The sequence below is a fragment of the Camellia sinensis genome, chromosome 3 (assembly GCF_055761805.1).
Source record: "Camellia sinensis isolate YWXY chromosome 3, ASM5576180v1, whole genome shotgun sequence".
NCBI classification, from domain to species: Eukaryota; Viridiplantae; Streptophyta; class Magnoliopsida; order Ericales; family Theaceae; genus Camellia; species Camellia sinensis.
The window spans coordinates 205,850,243-205,863,315 of NC_138963.1; positions in this window are offsets into that span (position 1 = coordinate 205,850,243).

Here is a 13,073-nt window from a genome sequence, read left to right on the forward strand (position 1 = left end):
AATAATCTCATTCGGGACCCCGTAGCGACAGATGATGTTGTTTCTGACGAACTTAGCAATGTGCGACGCTTTCAACACCGCATAAGATTGGGCCTCGACCCACTTCATAAAGTAGTCTATCGCTACCAGAATGTACTCATGCCCATTGGACCGCTTCGGAGTGACAGCCTCAATTACATCAATCCCCCAAACTGAAAACAGACATGGTGAAGTCATGTTGTACAGCTTTGATGGCGGAATGTTCATGCAGTTTGCATGGATCTGACATTTGTGGCATCGCTGGACAAAACCAATACAATCCACCTCCATGGTGGACCAGTAATAACCCTGTCTAAGGATCTTCCGGGCTAGCATCACCCCATTCATGTGCGCTCCGCACTCTCCTCCATGGATGGTCTCCATTAGGCGTTTGGACTCTTCAGCATCAACACATAGCTTATGTATCACGAAATGACCTCTCTTGTACAGTTTACCCCCCGTAGACTATGAACTAAGCAGCCATTCTTCGAATTGCCCTCTTATCTTTGCCATTTGCTCCTGGTGGATACGCTTCTTTTTCCAAGAAGTTCCAGACATCGTAATACCAGGGATTCTCATCTTGTACCTCATCTATGGCAACAATCAGTTCGTAAGCCGGCACAAATTTCTATTCAATGATGATCGGATGCATCCTGACTCCGAAATGAATGTCTATCATAGAAGATAGAGTTGCTAATGAATCAGCGAACCTGTTGTTCTCTCTTAACAGATGAACGAAGTTCAAATTCTCAAACCGAGGAATCAGCACGTCCAAGGTCTGGTGGTAGATTCTCATCTTTTCTTCTTTAACTTTCGAATCTCCTTAGCTTGAGATACAACAAGGTTCGAGTCCCCGATGACGTCCAACCATTTTGCCCCTAGTTCTAGTCCAGCAATACATGCCTCATACTTTGCCTCATTGTTCGAGACTTTGAACCGTAGTTTGAATGCTAAAGGTATACGGGAATTGCCTGGTGCTATCAACAACACCCTTATCCCAGACCCGTATTGGTTTGACGCTCTGTCAAAGTACATCGACCAAGTCTCTTCTTTGACATGTAGAATGGCCTCGTCTGGGAACAGATACTCAACTACTTCATCCCCTTTCATTAGGTGATCAGCTAGGAACTCCGCTAACGCTCTCCCTTTTACTGACTTGCGCGTCACATACTTCAGATCAAATTCGAAAAGTAGAAGCAACCAACAAGCTAGCCTACCCGTAAGTGCTGGTTTCTCGAAGAGATATTTGATGGGATCTAATCTTGAAACCAGTATTATAGAGTGAGCCAACAGGTAGTGCTGCAGCTTCCTGGTAGCCCATAGCAAGGCTAGACATTTCTAGCAGAGTGTAGCGGGTCTCTTAATCCAGCATTTTCTTGCTCAGGTAGTATATAGCCCTCTCCACTTTGTCCTCAGACTCCTGTGCAAGCATGCAGCCCATTGTAGTTTCAGTCGCTAAAAGGTACAGAATCAACAGTTTTCCCAGCTCAGGCGGTGACAACACAGGTGGGTTCTGTAAATATTGCTTGATCTGTTCGAAGGCAGCTTGGCATCGGCCATCCCATTGGAACTTCTTTCCTTTCTTTAGGAGACCAAAGAGTGGTTCACAAGTCAAGGTTAATTTTGCAATAAACCGTCTTATGAATTGCACTTTACCCAGAAAGCCTCGCACCCTCGGTGGTGGCATTTCTAAGATGGCCTTGATTTTAGAAGGATCAACCTCGATACCTCTCTGTGTGATCAAGAACCCCATCATTTTCCCTACTGTAACACCAAATGTACACTTCTGAGGATTCAGCCGCAACTGATACTCTCTGATCCGTTAGAAGAATTTCCGCAAGGCGGTGTAGTGGCCCTCTCTTTCCTTGGACTTGACAATCATGTCATCCACGTACACCTCAACCTCTTTATGGATCATATCATGTAAATTTGTGGTCGCAGTTCGTTGATATGTAGCTCCAGCATTCTTCAGCCCAAATGGCATCACCCTATAACAATAGATTCCCCACGGGTGGTAAAAGCAGTCTTCTCTCAGTCTTCGGGTGCCATCGAAATCTGGTTGTAGCCAGAAAATCCATCCATGAATGAGAGCAACGCATGCCCAACAGTAAAGTCCACTAATTCGTCGATATGCGGCAGAGAAAAGTCATCCTTCGGACTGGCTTTGTTCAAATCCCTGAAGTCCACACATACCCGAATTCTGTCATCTTTCTTTGGCACCAGAACTATATTGGCCAACCAAGTTGGGTATTCAGATACCAGCAGAAACCCTGCGTCAATTTGCTTGGTGATCTCTTCTTTCATCTAGAGAGCCCAGTCCGGACAGATCCTTCTGAGCTTCTGCTTAACAGGTCAGGCCTCTAAGTCAAGAGGGATCCGGTGCTGTACAATCTCAGGATCAATTCCAGGCATGTCTTTATAGGACCACGCGAAAATATCTTTGAAATCTTTTAACAAAGTGACTAAGCACTCGCGCTCCTCTGAAGACAACGTGGACCTGATCTAGACCAGTCGCGGGTCCTTCTCAGTACCCATATTAATCATGGTGATTTCATCAACCAGTGGTTTTACAAACCTCTCCTGCTTTTGATCAAGCAAATATTTTAAAATCGAAGAAATTTCTTCCTCGTCATTTTCATCAAAATTTTGAAAGTCCTGATTAATGCAATAAATCAAGGGCACAGAAAAGTACTTGAAGGCCACAGCCGCATAATTCTCATTAATCGCTTCCAAATCGCCTGATTCCTCTATTACAACAGACTCAAATGAAAAAAAAAAGATGACCTAGACAGGATTGTGGCATCCGGGTTGTCACCCCTAAGAATACCGAACTCAGACTCAGATGAGCTGGAACCTGATTCAGACTCCACAGACTCAGTGGAATCAGATTCCGGCTCACTACCTGACCCGGTGCTGCTCGATAAAAATCCCTCATCGTACTGCCAAACGAGAGAGGGTGCGATGGATACATCCAGAATGTTTGAAGATGGGCTCATAGCCGCTTCATTCCCAATCATGGAAACTGAGTTATTCCCCAAGCACTCTTATATGATCAGAGGATCTGAAAGTTGACAAGCCAGTGCTACCCCCATTTCAATCTTGGTGCTCTCGGAATCCTTTTCCTTACACTGCTCAGCCCCAGTTGGTGGGTCTGTCTGCTCTTCGGCAACATCATCCCCGGACAACTGCCAGTCGAAGAAAATCTCAAATCCCAGCAAGTGCCGCCTCTCGGCATTTAGCCATGGCTCTGGGAAGCTACAGAATGGGAAGTCTTCCCCCTCCCGGACAAAGCGTCCGTTTAGGGTACCTTGGATAGGCCGATACATCAACTCATAATGCTTCCCGACCTATTTGGCTCTAGCTCTTTCGGCCATCTCTTTGCTTTTCCTCACTCAATCATCTTTAGTAGGCAGATAACCTAAACCAAAGGCATGCGGGTTGTGCGGTACTTCGCCCGATGTTGTAATGCCCTTTCGGCCACTTTTCCCTAGTCCTATCCCAGGGATGTGCTGGAGCTTGTTCATGAGGTACATAGACTGCGCACTGACATATAACCCCTCATCAATAGCTAAGATATTCTGAACAACCCAGGCCTTGGCTAGGGTGAATCCTGACAGGAACACATCCTCGGCGCCATGCTTAATATCCAGAACTGGTGTAGAAACTTCTGGCAGCGGATGGATTGAAGAATTCCCAAAGACAATTGACACCTCCTTCCCGTGGGGGTACTTCAGCATTTTATGCAGGATGGAAGAGACTGCCTTCACGTGGTGCAGCCACAGCCGCCCTAGGAGTAGATTTAAGGTTGCGGGAACGTCCAAGACATGAAAGTCAATATCCTGTTGTCCTGGACCAACCTGAGTCCGAATCTTCACGGTCCCCATCCCCTCTCTACTGGTATTATCGTAGGCCCTTATCACCTGGGCAGTTGGCACAAAATCTGCAGGCTTTAACCCAATTGCATATGTCGTTCTTAACGAGCACACGTTAATGGCAGATCCCGTGTCGACAAGAACCATTGGTATCCATTTGTCCCTACACTCCACAGAGATGTAGAGTGGTTTGTTGTAATCCGAGCCCTCAGGCGGCAGCTTCTTATCGGCGAAGGTCAACATCGAGGAAGCTCCTCCCAAAAAAACTAACCCTACCAACTGCTCAGGTGTGGTCTCGGTTGAAAGTTTGGCCTTGTCCATAGCAGAAATGACAGCCTGCCTGTGAACTCTTGAGGCCATGAGCAGTCCCCAGATGGAGATGTCTGCTTGGATTTTCTTCAGCTATTTCAACATAGCCTCCTCTTCGAGCAGCTTATCTTTCTACCTCTCTGCCTCTTTGTCCTTTCCGGACGCCTCTGGTTAATCTAAGTGTGGGGGCTTGAAATACCGCCCACTCCTAGTCATGTGGTCAACCTTGCCAACATACTAGGTATTATCCGACTGATTGTTCCCCCAATCTTCAACTATGTAGGCAAGACATAAGTCGTCGTCTTCCCACCACATGCCATCGGCAGTCGACAGACACCTGTCCGGCTCCGTTATAACTATTTATGTGCCCACAGCACCTCCCATTCCTGTGCTCGCAGCATGTTCAGTTCTTGTGCACACAACACGTTCTGTTCTTGTGCACACAACACGTTCTGTCCTCGTAGGGGCTTTGGCCTTTTTGGCCCTTTCAGAATCTTCGATCCTTTTCCGCTCAAACTGCTTCAGTGCAGTCTGCTGTTCAGTATCGTCTGCACCCAAACTGCCTGTATTCTGAGTAAAATTCTTAACACTAGTGCTCTCCGGTGATGCATCTTGATTCCCGGCCCTTCTGGCCACTGTTGACATCCCAGCTCCTGGTTACCCCTGCTCTGGCTGAGGTACTTTAACAACATCTGGCTCGTCGCTGAGCCACCCAGTAGCTTCTGCTGACCCTTCCAGATCAAACCAGTTGACAGTCACGTCCCCTGAATCCTGTTCATTGAAGAATTGCAGACTCGCAATATCCTCCTCCAGTTCTGCAAGGTCATCCAGCCCCTAATTAGGTCCATCCTCTCGAACCACACAAATCTCTGCCCCCACTGGCAATTCCACATTTAGCCTAGTCTGGCCTGCTGATGTGATGTAACCCCTCGGGTTGTACATGAAGCTCGCAGACCCCTCAGCCTCTGTATCATCATTCCCATCTGCCTCCACAATCGACCCAATTCTATCTTTGATAGTCACTACCACTGTTTCAGGTTGGGTTTGGGAGATGTCCAACATGCACAAGTCAGTGCTGTTAGGAATGAACACCTCCGGCTTGGGTAGGTGGGAAGAGGTGATATATATGCTAGGGTTGTATGACACAACCCCAGTTTGGATCAGGTTGATGCGTTTGGGTGGTGGAGCTTAGTTATGTGGTGGGAGAGGATTGGTTGTAACATTTGGTTTTTCTAGGGGTGCAATCACCCTATTGTCAACGAAATTCTGGATTTCATGATGCAATATGAAGCACTGGTCAATGTCGTGACCATGCTGTTGGTAAAACGCACAGTATTTAGCTGGGTTGTGGGAGGGAGGAAGTTTGTTTGGTAATGGCCGCGGCTCCAGGGGCTTCAAGTGCCCTTTCTTGATTAGAACCCCCAGAGCTGTGGACAGAGACATATACAGCGGGGTGAAAGTTCTATGGCCTCGGGGTGGAAACTTGGTTGTTTGTGAGCTACTTCCAGACGCACCGGTGAATGGTGTAGCTGTAAGTGTTCTTGGGGTGGTGGTGGTGGTGATCATGCCCACGTCTGAAGTCCTGGCAGCTGCAACACTGCTTGTGCCAGCATTCGTACTGCGGTTGAATGGCCTATTGGGCTGCTCTCTCTCATGATCAATGAGGCCTTATTTCATTGTGTCCTCGATCGGCACCCCGATCTCATGTAGATCGGCAAAGGTGGGAAGGGGAGGACGATCATCTTCTGCATGAGCTTGGCTGGAGGTTGCACACAACCATCCGTATTTGGTCCTTGTCGACCGGCCTGATGGTCATCATCGAGGCCTTAGCCCTCTGGCGGGTCACAAAATCGGAGAAGCTCTCCTTTGGCTCTTGCCTAGTTGTCTCGAGATCACGAGTTGTGACCTCGATCTGTGTATTATAGGAGTATTGAGCTACAAAGGCCTTAGCCATCTTCTCCTAGCTCCTCTTAACAGAGTCCTCCAATTTTGCATACCAAATAGCCGCTACACCCAACAGGGTCCAGCCAAACAGGGAAAGCTTCTGCTATCTGGAGAGGCCCATCGGCCTTAGTATATCCGAGAACAGTCGCAAATGCACTATAGGATCCCCAAACCCGTCGAAACGGTCTATGTGCGGCATTTTAAATCGATTCGACAGAGTCACGGCCGAGTCGGTGTACCTATCCTCTATATCCAGAATGGATTTCAAGCCTTGATACTTCTTGAACAACTTTTCTAGCTTGCTCACTTTTAGTGCTATGGGATCTACCTCGAACTCAAATGGTATGTCCACTATATTGGTTGGCGCTTTGGATAGCTGGGGTAGGATTAGGGGCGGTGCTGGCCCTGTTGGAACGTACGTATTGTCCTGGACGTGTGCGGTCTCCTCGAGTATTGGAACTCTTGGTGGGGGAGGTGCTGGGTGCGAAGCAGGTGCTCTGGATTGCTGTGGTTATTGCTATTGCTGAAGTCTAGCAATCAACTCTGCTTGTTGAGCCATAACCTCGGCCTGGCATCCGACAAACTCTGCCTGGTGGAGGCAACATCCTGCTGCATGGCTTGCATAGTCTCCTGGATTTGACGCATCATCCCTTCCATTTTGACTGTAGAGTGTGGATCTGACTGAACCGGTGTATGCTCCCTCTCAGCCGGAGAAACAGAACTCTGATCCCCACTGTACTCAGGTGGGGTAGACAAAGCCCTCTGAACTGACTGCCGAATTGATATCCTTTACCTATTTAAGCCGTTGTGCTCGGGGAATATCTTCCTGGTCGGATGCAATGGTACTAAACTATCTTGCAAAATGATAAATAAAGCATAATAAGGAAACAAATAACCAGAAAACGGACAGCATAACGGCTTAAATAAAGACAACACACAGTTGGCATTTGTAAGCTGAAATAACTGTTCTCAACCACTAATCACTATTTCCAAATCACTGCGCTAGATCTGATACCCTCAGGTAGAACTGATTCCCCAAATACTGATGCCCACAGGCCTGATACCCAGACTTGTAAACTGATATATGCATTCTTGTAGATGCACACTCTAAAAGCACATAATCAAGCAAGTAAGAGCCAAAACACCCCTATGGAGGGGTAGGGTTTCCCTATCCTATCTTGTCGGGAGCTAGGATTTTACTACGCACACAGCAGTTTCAAACAACCTATAATCGGGTGAGCAACCTGTCCTAGCTTGGAATGGTCACTATGGATTTCAATATGCACTAGGTCGAATGGTCAAAAAGGGTGCCTCGGTAAAAATCAAGGTTTGTGTTCCCATCGTGGCAGAGCCCGCAACCGGTTAGCCATATGGCATGCTTCTCAAAGCAGGCCTTCGGCAAACCATTTAGGAATAACATACGGCAAACACGGTGTCCTAAGCACACCAATGCAAATGCAATGCAAAGAGACACATAAGTGTAGCCAAAACAAGATATCAAGAGTTCGAGTCAAGTTCTCTATCATTACTACGTAATGCGCACAACATACAAGTATAGACTAAATCGCCTAAGTTGGAACAAAACATCTCATGTTTGTTTGTTTGAAAATGGTTTGAAGGTGCTACTCGCAAGTAGGCTAAGACATGGATTTGCCACTCTTGGGTGGGCTTAGAAAACATGATTTTGCCACCTCAAGTGGGCTTAAAACTTGTATTTCGATGAATTGTTCCAATTTAAGCAATCCAACCTTCATCCACAGGCATTCATGCAATTAAACACTTAAGCAATTAGCCTCATGGCAAGCATGCTATCATGGAAACACTCACACTCATTCAAGATGCTAAAGCATAAACACTTACAGTGTACTCTGAGCCAAAACAGAGAACTAGTTAGAAATCAAGCATGGTCCTAGTTCATTTTAAGAAGGCTAATACAACACATGCAAAATGAAAAAAAAAAAAAAAAAATTGGCTCGGCTATTCTAAGATGGCATATGAAATGCAACTTGATAACATGCTATTTGAACACGTATTCACGTAAATGTATTGAAATACCATGCAGTTAGTATGATGCGCCGAGCCCGGTGCATACAATGCAGATGAATGAATGCAAACATGCTAGCATAAGGATGCTAATTGAGATATGCCCTAAAACTAACCATCGTAAGCAGTTAAGTAAAAGGGAGAAAAAAATGGGGGTTGGAAGACATTCACACACTCACGCACACTTATTACAAAAGTTGGCCCTCTCGACGGAAGGTCCGAATGATAAACTAACTAGCTATGCTAAGCTAATTAATTACAAACCAACTAATTAACTAATTAATTATTACCCAACAAATCAAATGATTAAATTACACGAACTAATCATGAATACTGAAATGGCCTCGTGGGCAATTGTAGACACCCCATTTTTGACCGCCTTTAAGACTTGGACGCGACTGATGGTTTTGAAAGATGTGCAGGGCAAAGGTTCAATTTCTTCGGCAAGGAGAGAGAGTCAAATCTCAACTTCATACCCCTTTTTGGACCAAAACAATCTTGATCAAAATATTTTAGATCTTGAAACCCTCTCTTTCAAAAACGTTTTTGAAATAAAGTTTCTACGATGTCCCGACGCTCGCATTTTGTTAAATGTCGCGCTTTTTCGGTAAACCGAGCGAGGACAAAGTGGAAATGAATGAAGGAGAGATGAACTCTTTTGAAAAATCTTTCAAAACACCTTGTTTAGGGGTTTGGAGTTGAAGAAAAAGGAGAGGAGAGAAGAAAACAAGGTTGGGAGAAGTTCGGCATGGATCCGGGTAGGACCGAATCTATGCGGCTTCACGGAAACTAGCATAACTTTTTTCACAGGAGGAATTTTAATGCAAGGTTTATGCCATTGGAAAGCTAACTTCCGGGCTTCAATTTGGACACTTGAATGGCCACCATTGGACTTCCCAATCACCGGCCGGCCACCATTCTTTCCGGAAGAACCATTTTTTGTTCTGAAAAGTAGCAGGCCGGCCAGAAAATCTAGCAGGCCGGCCACCTATTTGGTGAATGGCCTTTTTTGCCCTTTTTAGCTGGCCGGCCATGATCCTTGTCCCAAGTGCATTCTAGCCATGTATTTTGTTTTGCACTTCACCCATGTCTGAGGGTTTGGCCTTTTGGGGGGGAAACTTGAATTTGAAATTCCCCCCATTTTCTCCACTCCTTTGCCTATAAAACCAGCCCCTCCCCTTTAGTTTTAAGGGTTAGAAATTTTAGTTTGGAGCTCCTACATTGTATCTCTCTCTCTCTACACTCCAACCCTCAAAACCTCCCAAACCCTACACCATTTCTACACCACCACCTAGCACCATACCACCACCATCCATTCCAGCCACTTGGAGCTGTTTTCCAGAGCTAAGGAGCCATCAAACTTGGTCCAAGAGTTGTCAAAGACTTGGTCTTCAAGGGTAAGTCTTCTCCTCCCTCTTTCTTGCCTTATTTTGCTCAATATATTATCCATACTTTCTTGCATATATGGGCTCCAACCCTAACTGAAAATAGCATTATTTTGAGGTCTTTTTCATGTTTTTTTTAGGGTCCTTCCATGTTTAAGGTCTCCAGCTACCACTTGCTTCTTTACCTCTCTTGTATGCCTCTTTCTTGCATAGTATTTTAAGCCTATTTGTAAACTGTTTTGAGTTTGGTTATGAACTGAAAAGTGGCTTATTTTGAGCCCTTCTTAAACATTGTTGAAGGGATCTTCTCTGTTTGAGGCTTCCTTTTGTCACTTGCCTCTTTATCCCTCTTTTGGCCTTATTTTTGCATGTTTTGTTAGCCCCTTGTGCTTGTATTTTTGGGCTCTGGTCCGAACTGTAAATAGCCTTATTTTAACCCTCTCTTCATGTTTTATCAAGGGACCTTTGCTGTTTGAAGCTTGCTTTTTGCTATTTGTGTTTAAACCTCTTTTTAGATTTTATTTTGCATAGTATTTTAAGCTTGCTTATGCACTGTTTTGGGTTATCATAAACGGTAAAATAGCATGTTTTGGGCCCCTATTCAATTTTGTTGAAGGGCCCTCCTATGTTTGAGGCCAGCAACCATCACTTGCCTCTTTGTCTCCCTTTTGGCTCATTTCTTGCACAATGTTTTAGGCCTGTTTGTGTTTAGATCCGTGGCTTGTTGTAAACTGTAAAGTGCTTCATTTTGAGCCCCTCTTCAACTTTTTTGAAGGGCTCTTGGCCATTTATGGCCAGAAGATGCTACTTGCTTCATTACCTCTCTTACGGGGCCATTTTTGCATGTTTTGCATAGCCATAGGTCATTCCATGTACCTAATTTCATATTTCGGGTCTCATTCCATGTATCGGGTGCCATGTTTCCATGTTCTAGGGCTGTTTTGCATCATATTTTTCTACTGAAATTTTCATGCTAGTATGCCATATTCCATGCCTTGTCATGTCTTGTTAGGATGGCATTTGGTGCCTTAGGGTCGATCCTCGATTTGTGTGCACGAGAGCACGCATTTCGAGTTGTCTCATTTTCATCATATGGCCACTAATGTGAGTGTGGCTGAGGTCCATTCGTGTTGGTGTAAGTCCATTATGCATTGTGTATGCCATTTCATTTCATAGCATTGCGTATGCCATTTCATTTCATAGCATTGCGTATGCTAGGTTGTATGTTAGAGCATTGTGTAGGCTGTGTTACCTCGTGCATCGTGTATGCCATTTCATAGCATTGTGCATGCTAGGTTGTATATTAGTTGCATTCATGCATGTCATGCATATTGCATTGTGTTTGGGATAGGAGTTAGCCCGAGCACGGAAAACGAGGGATGTTTCGTACTTCGAGTGACGAAACGTGTCTCTATTCCCAGTCACCGACACTCCGGATTATCCATGATGGAGTTTAGGTCTTGTTGTGCTTATATGTGCATTCATTTCATATTGAGTCATGCAATTCGACTCCTTGACCAACATACATCGATATGCGTGATTGGTGGCACGAGGATCGAGAACTACACTCTCCGAAGAGTAGTCATGCATACATGTGTGAAAATACTTTCCCATGCCCCTTTGTTGCTCTCTGTTGCAGTAAATCAGAAATCGACAGCCTTCCGGAGCTTGGCACGCATTCCAAGAACAATTGCAAACAGAGGCAAACCGGGGCATCGCGAGGGATTCTTTGCACAAGGCAACCCGTGCATGCATCATTTATCATCTGAAGCAGCGTCGAGGCAGTCCCTAGCTTGCATGCTAGTTTACAGCTTACCTAGTTTAATTTGTTAATTAATTAGGATTTTGTAATTATTTGAACTGTAATTATTTGGGACTGTATATTATTTACTCGAACCCTCTGCGCGAGGGCAATGTTGTAATAAGTGTGCGTGCGTGTGATGTATGTCTTCCAACCCCACGTCTTTCTCCCTTTTATTTGACCGCTTATGATGGTTAGATTAGGGCATGTTTCAATTAGCATACATTATGATAGCATGTTTGCATTCATTCATCTGTTTTGCATGCACCGGGCTCGGCGCATCATACTAACTGCATTGTACTTTCAATTCCAAGTTGAATACATGTTAGCTGTAGCATTTCATATGCCATGTTTAGGATAGCCGAGCCTGCTATAGTTGCATTTTCGCATGTGTTGCATTAAGCATTTCTGTATAATTAGGTTCATGCATGAATTTCTAATTAGCTTTTGTTTTGGCTTGGAGTACTCGGTAAGTTTTATGCTTTAGCATCCTTGCATGCGTGTGAGTGACTGCCATGAATAGCATGCTTACCATGAGGCTATATGCTTATGTAATATAACTGCCTGAATGCCTGTAGGTGAAGGTTGGGTTATTTGAATTGGAACAATTCATCAAATGTGTGTTTCAAGCCCACTAGATAGTGGCAAAATCATGTTTTTCTAAAGCCCACCCGAGGGTGGCAAATCCACGTCTTAGCCTACTTGCGGGTAGCACCATCAAACCATTTTCAAATAAACAAACATGAAATGTTTGTTCCAATTCAGGCGATCCAGTCTATACTTGTATGCTGTGCGCATCACATAGTAAATCTAGGCTAATAACCGGAATAAGAACACACAATGTTTTCAAAACTTGATATCATGGTTAGTAGAGGCCGATCTTTGATCGGGCGAGCGGGGGTGCTCACGAAGTGACCTTCCCCAATCGTACCCAAGTTCCTAAGCCGAGGCAACTTTGGTGATGACGGACACGTGGCCTTAGGCAACGAGTCAGGGTTTCCTAAATTTCCCAAAATAAAATATTTAGGCGACTCTGTATCTGGCAAAGCAGTCCATGTTTGGCACTTCTTTCAAAATCTGTTTTCTCAAAACGATTTTCCAGATTTGGACTCTTTGGTTCAGATTACGAACCGTGACAATTTGAGAGTCCTAAGCTGTAGTGAGCCCAATATCGAACGGAACGAGAACTCATCCCTCCCGGGGCGTTCGGGGACGTCTACAGTTTCTAGTGACTCTGCTGGGGAGCTTAGAGAACTTGACTCGAACTCATGATATCTTGTTTTGACTACCCTTGTGTGTTTCTTTGCATTGCATTTGCATTGGTGCGCCTAGGACACTGTGTTTGGCATCTGCTATTCCTGAACGGTTTGCCGGAGGCTTCTCTTGTCAAGGCATGACCATAAGGCTGACCGATTGTGGACTCTGCCAGTATGGGAACACAAACCCCGGTTTTACCGGGGCACCCTTGTTGACCATTCGACCTAGTGCATATTCGGAATCCATAGTGACCATTCTAAACTAGGACAGGTTGCTTACCCGATATAGGTTGTTTGAAACCGCTGCGTGCGTAGTGAAACCCTAGCTCCTGACAAAATAGGACAGGGAAACCCTACCCCAACATAGGGTTGTTTTGGCTCTCACTTGCTTGCTATGTGCTTTTAGAGTGCGTCTCTACAGGAATGCATGTATCAGTTTGCAAGT